The sequence below is a fragment of the Trachymyrmex septentrionalis genome, unplaced genomic scaffold (genome assembly GCF_001594115.1).
Source record: "Trachymyrmex septentrionalis isolate Tsep2-gDNA-1 unplaced genomic scaffold, Tsep1.0 scaffold40, whole genome shotgun sequence".
Classification (NCBI taxonomy): domain Eukaryota; kingdom Metazoa; phylum Arthropoda; class Insecta; order Hymenoptera; family Formicidae; genus Trachymyrmex; species Trachymyrmex septentrionalis.
Genome location: NW_017305569.1, coordinates 2,080,205 through 2,086,812, shown reverse-complemented (window position 1 = coordinate 2,086,812; position 6,608 = coordinate 2,080,205).

The following is a 6,608-nucleotide window of genomic DNA, read 5'->3' as shown; positions in this document are numbered from 1 at the left end:
TATATTATATAAAATTAGAATATCTCTCGTGATTCCTTGTCGTCAAGATTTCTGCTAACAGCAAAGATGTAGATAGCGAGCATGACATGTTATTGGAAAACAGGCAATGATTTAGTGCAAAATAATTCAATAAAGTCTCCGTTGTGCAAAAAAAAAGAACTATTTGAATTATTCCAGAAGAGTAAATATAACTTGTCGTTTTCCATGAGTTATCCGCGGTAGTTCTTCAAAGTCCAGACGACGTGACAGCAGGACCGCCGCGAAGGATGCACCAAGTCGTTGTCGCACCAAGACCTCCCGTCGGAGAGATCTTTTTAACAGCTCACGGCTTATTCCACGGGGAACCCTGGGCAACGCGGAGTACATCTCTCGAGGGAGCCGTGAATGCGAGCCGTGGTACGCTCGTAAAAAGGTGAACCGGTGACAACCGCTATGACGCGGAATTTACGACGTCGAGGTCACAGCCCAGGTCGAATCGTGAACACCGCTGGACAAGTTGTCGTTGTTCGCAAAAAAGCCCCTCTCCGTCGCTTCCATTCCGTCGCGATCGCGGGTCCAGCTTAGGTACGATGGCAGCGTCTGGATGGTCAATAACGTCCTCGGAGCTCGTGTTTATCTCGATCGGCCGGAGTCGTCGGGATCACGTGTCTCTTCGGGAGGATAATCACGAGGACGGTTGCGGCGGGTCTCCGAGATGATTATTATCGCACGAATGGTACTTACAACGTGATTCAAGTGATCGCTCAATTTCTCCCGTCGATCTCTCGCACGAATCGCTTTCGATAGAACGTCGACGAAACTCGCGTCAACGATCCTATTTCTCAGAATTTTTTCCGCAAACATTTACATCACATATCTCATGTTATATGGTTTTAAAATTCTCGTTGACGTCTAATTATTAATATTCTTATAAAGATTATTGAATTGCTTCTTAATAAAAATTATTGAATTGCTTCAATTTAATAAGTAATATTACTATTCTGTATGTGTGTGTGTGTGTGGTTCTGCTCGTGATTGCATTTCAAGACTGAAAAAGATCTCGGCCATATTTTTTATGTAAAAACTTTTATATAAACTATTAAAGCTAGTAAGACATAAGAAAAAAGTTAATAATTGTTTATAAAATTTATGATAATAATTTAAAAATACAATAATATATTGATACCAAGTTCGAAGTTCTTTTAGAACTACCTGTTTGATAACTAAAGAAAACAAGCAATAAAAGTCTACAAAAGTTTGAACAATACACGCCGGCAGGAGTTCCGAGTGTGAGTTCCTCTCTGACACGTCTTTATAATCTATTAAATCCTCTCGTAAAAGATCTCAACATGCGGAGCAACTCAGAGTTATTTGCCTCTCGAAAGCAGGATATGCAATTGCTAACTCATTTTTACAAGTGCTCCCAACATAATTTATGCTTATGTTTAAACGCCTACAATTACTATAATCCAATTACTGTAATAACAATTATTATGATGATTATTATAACTGTTAATAGCTAACAGTTTATTAAAACTAGTTATAATTTATTAAAACTAACCTACATTTATGAAATCTGTAAGCGTTCTACAAAGGAAGAAATCAAGAATTTTGCAACTATCAGACTAAATCTGTTAATTTAATCAAAATTTTGTAATTTATACATTTGTATAAATTATTCATAAAATCTTTTCATAATATCTCTTTAAAAATCAGAGACTATACTCATCAGAATTTCAGTCAGAGACACAAAATTTATCTCAATTATTCACAAAAAAAAATTTACTGAAATACTTATATTAAAGCCAACTTTCGAGGATCTTTAACAATTTTTTTTCACAAATAACGCGTAAGCCGCGAATAATGAGCGTTTAACTTTTCATCGTAAAATTAATTTAATTTCTTCCTGCTAGCATTTAGAGGGAAGGAAGCAAGCGTCTCTCTCTTTGCTCCTTTTACGCTCATGACTGTATGCGATCATAACGATGAAGAAAAATCCTCGAAGGATACATCGCGATGACATTTGTTGTCGCGAAACACCCACGCGACGCAACGACAAGCGCAGGTGTGCCCTTACACCTCCTTTTTTTATATCGCGGAACTATTTCGCTCTACGACGTGGACGACACGCCAGTCCAGGAATGCACGCGACTTTCTTCGTCTCTTTATGGAAACGCGAGAAGTGTGCGAATCAGTTCCTCATGGTAGGCTCAAGGAGAGAAAGGTTGTGAAAACCGAAGGGAAAGATGGGGGTGGGAGGTGAAGGCGAATTCTCGCGTGGTTCTCGAGTCAAGTTGCACCTGCGTGATTCCTATTTGTTGCATGTGATATCATGCGAGCGTTCACCACGAAAGTACCCGACAACTTCAGGTGACCTGCATAATAATTAGTAAATCGAGCCCGGGGAAGCCTGTATTTCTGCATATCGCGCGACCATAACATTAGACTAAGTCCTCCATTAAACGTCGTATCTCACACGTAATGGCGTTGCGGTTATATTCAGTGACTCTTTCCATGTCGCAAAACAAGACGCAAACGTGCGCGAGTAACGTTCGTCAGGAGCAGCAGACCTGCGCGATCGCCAGGAAGAAAGAATTTCAAATCCTTTAAGTCTAAGTCGTCGCATTATCTGCATTACGAAGATAATTGTGGTAATGTTGCAATCTATAAGCAACGTATAATTTCAGAACTAACGGGACGAAAACAGTTATATTTAAAACCTGTCGCTCAGATAAATTTTACATTGTGACGCTAGAATATCTAAGCGATGCATAAATATCTACGATCATAACGTATTTTACTCGATGGCAATTGAACTACCGTTGGAATTTTTCTGAGACATAAGGTAAATGTCCCAATGACTGAATTAATGAATAATAAGTTATGATCAGTTCTATGCTATCAGTATTGATATTATTGATTATTAATTAGTAGCAAACAAAAAGAATTAATATTCAAAATAAACTTTATCGGTAATCGAAAAATATTGTCATTCAAATAAGAATATTTAAGTAAAATTTCATCGATGTATTACACCGTCGTTTGTACCAGTAACTGAACTTCTGATAGAATAAATTTTTTAAAAATTTAATTTTTAATTTTTTATAATAATAAAAAACATTACAATGTTTGGGTATAATATTTTGATAATTTTGAAAATGTAAATACTATGTCTTATTCATAAAATGATAAAAGGATGAATGAAAACATAGACTGTCCTTGTGAAACTTGAAATAAAAAAATATTTTGCAATAATTTGCAATTATATGGTTTCTTTTATTACTTACTTTGATACAAAATATTGAACTTCTTTTGTGTTAGTCATTTTCTCTCTTACGGTTTTTTTACAAAAATCTTAATAATTATGAATATATCGTTCATTTTTTTCAATCACTATAGACATATTTAGTTATTAAAACATTTACCTTATACTTACCTTTCTTGCCATTTAATTCTCTTGCTAGTTTGGCATCAGTTACAAATCTTAAATTTCGTGTCCAATTTCCGGAAGGACTCAAATTCCGTGAGACATTACTTTCGAAACGAGTAACTCTTTCGGACGAATATTCGTGGTACCGTTTGTCGTGAGAGAATTACCGGAATCACTCCTTGAAGAATTTGACCCAGCGGGTCGTCCACGGGAGTAAAGCGAGACATTCTGTGTGTTGAGAGAGATTGGTCGTGTTGTGTCGACAATGAAAACGAATTCCAGCCGAAAACTGTTTCACGGCCGGGAACTTGCAACTTGGTTATCAAGCAGGATCGAAGGAACAAGGGCGTGCACGGGACCATAATCGTGGATCAACTTCTGGCTGCGGACCTGTCCGCGCCACTTCGACCAGTCCGGAACACCGACTCTACCTATCTACCCTGTATCGCTGGTGAATGTTCTTATGTAGGCCCGAGACGACGTAATACGTACGCACGTATGCGTATGCGATCAGGGCGTGGCGCGTGATACCTCCGATTTGGGATCGACGAAAACCGATAATCGATGCTCGTAGTATTTTTAAGTAAGTAATATTCAGCGGAAATTTTTACAAATTTTCGCCACAAAACGTAGGTATAACAAATAAATTTACAAAAATATTTTATGTGTCTTGCGAAATGAAATACTTGACTAATTGCATTTCGTATCCGTTTTTTATTAAAAAGAATGAAATATTTGATACCTTTTTTACGTATTTAGCGTATATTTTTTCTTTTTTCGAAGAGGCTTTTTAAAGAAAGCTTTTTCTTCATCTTCGTATTCTTGTACATCTTCTAATAATTAAATTTTTTCATACTTATCCTATATATATTTGAATTCTTATCATATGTTTCGTCCTCTTCATCAACTCTTTAGCTCTCTCTTTCCATAATTTCCTTAGAATATTTCCTTTCAAAGTGTCTGTACAGATCTTCATTCCATAACTTACTCTGCAAATAATTATTAAAAAAATGCGTTATGTAAGCACGATATCTACTCGTATATAACAACTGCACATTACGTAAAAATATAAAATTATGAATATAGAAGTTAACGCTATATAATAAAATGCTATAAAAACGAATACGAATATCGATATACCAAAAGATTGAATCGCGTGGCGAAGCACGAAGCACCAAAGTGTCATGTATAATTAGGCAAGTCGGTGCTCGGTGGCGGTATCTTAAGTATCTTCCACCGTGGATAAGTGTACGCTTGATGTTGGCTTTAACGGCCCTTAGGACGCAGGGATTGTATCGCTTAATTAGCTCTACCCTCGACCGCTATCTCCTTTATGAAATCGTTAAGCGCCCCGCGCGCGTGCTTCTTATCGGATGTCTTAAGCCGCCACGTCTGTCTATCTCGCTCACGTTATCTCCTTGCAACTGCTACAAGTTAGTTAGTCTCTTATACTTACTCGGTTATTCCAACATAATCATATTTCCGATATGGGAAATGATATGGGACATATCATTATTTACAGAGCGACTGAAATCCATTAAGAATTGTTAGCGCCGAATTGTTAAGGAAAAGTGTGTTCGTGAGAGGCGAGAGATAAGAGAAATTACATGCCCTTTGGAAACGAAATGATCCCGAGGGATCATTTGTAATTCAACAGAAATGGATGCGATAAATTTTTGGAGACTCGTGCAAGTCGGGAGAGCGATGAATACATTTGTCATTGTTCTCAACAACGTGAAAATCATGCGTGAAGTAGAAATCTTCTGCTGATCGTCAAGAATACAAACAGCAGTAACGTTGTAGTCAGCAATACCTTGCGATCATGACATCTCGTTTGTCTCTCACTATTCAAGCGACGGTTAACCGTCCCTAATCGGCATCGATGCATTCGAACGGCATCGATGGGATTCACACGATTGAAATTCGTCACGCTCCGCCCAGCGTCTAAATCGACGATACGGGCATTCGCTCGCGATATTCTTGCACGCGGTATATCTGCGCGAGTTGACGAGAAAAACAGCCTGGTCATCCTAGAACGTCGACTGAAATATCAAGGTTGCTTGAGTATGTGGAACGCATTAACCCCTGGGATGACAATGTTCTTCTCTCGCTTTCTCGTAACGGTTACGCAAATTCAGGATCGGTACCGTGAGATACGAGAAACTTGGTTCGCCATCGAGGAAGATTAGAACCCGCTAAACCGCCGAGCGGGTTCGAAAGTGCATCGAAATGAATAGCTAATCACTTCACTCTGGCTAAGAAGCAATGTCGTTATTACGAAATTTCCACTTTCGTGTGAATTATGTACTAACGAATTTTAATACAGATTAAAAGTTTTAACATGAATGTTTATTGCACAATAACTGTGACAATCAACGTTGCAATAATCATACAGTAAAGAGTTAAGAAATATTTTCAAATTTTATATAATAGTTTGCGCTAATTTTTATTACCTTATATTCTAGTCAAAATGGATAAGACGTATAATATTAATCTTCATCTGAATGTTTGACAATAGAAATCGCGAATCAGTAGAAACTAACCTATGTGACTCTTAACGCGAAGATACATTAATATTTACATTTTAGTAAGACGTTACATGTTTCAATCTTTCTTCTTCTCTTTCTCCTTCCATCGTCCTTCCCTTTCCCCAAGGAAGTTTCTTTGAACAATTTCCTTGGCACAATCGGTATTTAGTAACACATCGTGCTACCGTGCAGATAGAATGGCAGCTGAAAAGGATGGTAGCGGAAGAGATGAATCATGTGAATGGATATGGTGCCATTTTACATTAAGTTTAAAGAATACAATAACGTGCAAATATTGTAACAAGACGTCTAGAAATGACCATTTGGAAAAAACGGTATGGATGGAACATTTATACAGAGAGCATAAAATACATGATGAAGGCAAATTAAAATGGAAAAACAATATCGACCCTCTATGGAGATATTTCAATAAAACAGTCCACTCGTATATGTATACCGTAGAATGTACGTCATGCGACAATTTATTTCATTGTATGCATAAATCATGTTTAAAATATCATCTAAAACAAAATCATTTAGAACTAATAATAGCTAGGATGCAAATAGATATGATAGATAATTCGTTATTCGAACATTTTACAATTTCCATGGAAAGTGTTACCGTAAACTGCAATCAATGCAGTTTTAATATGGATATATTATATTAGACA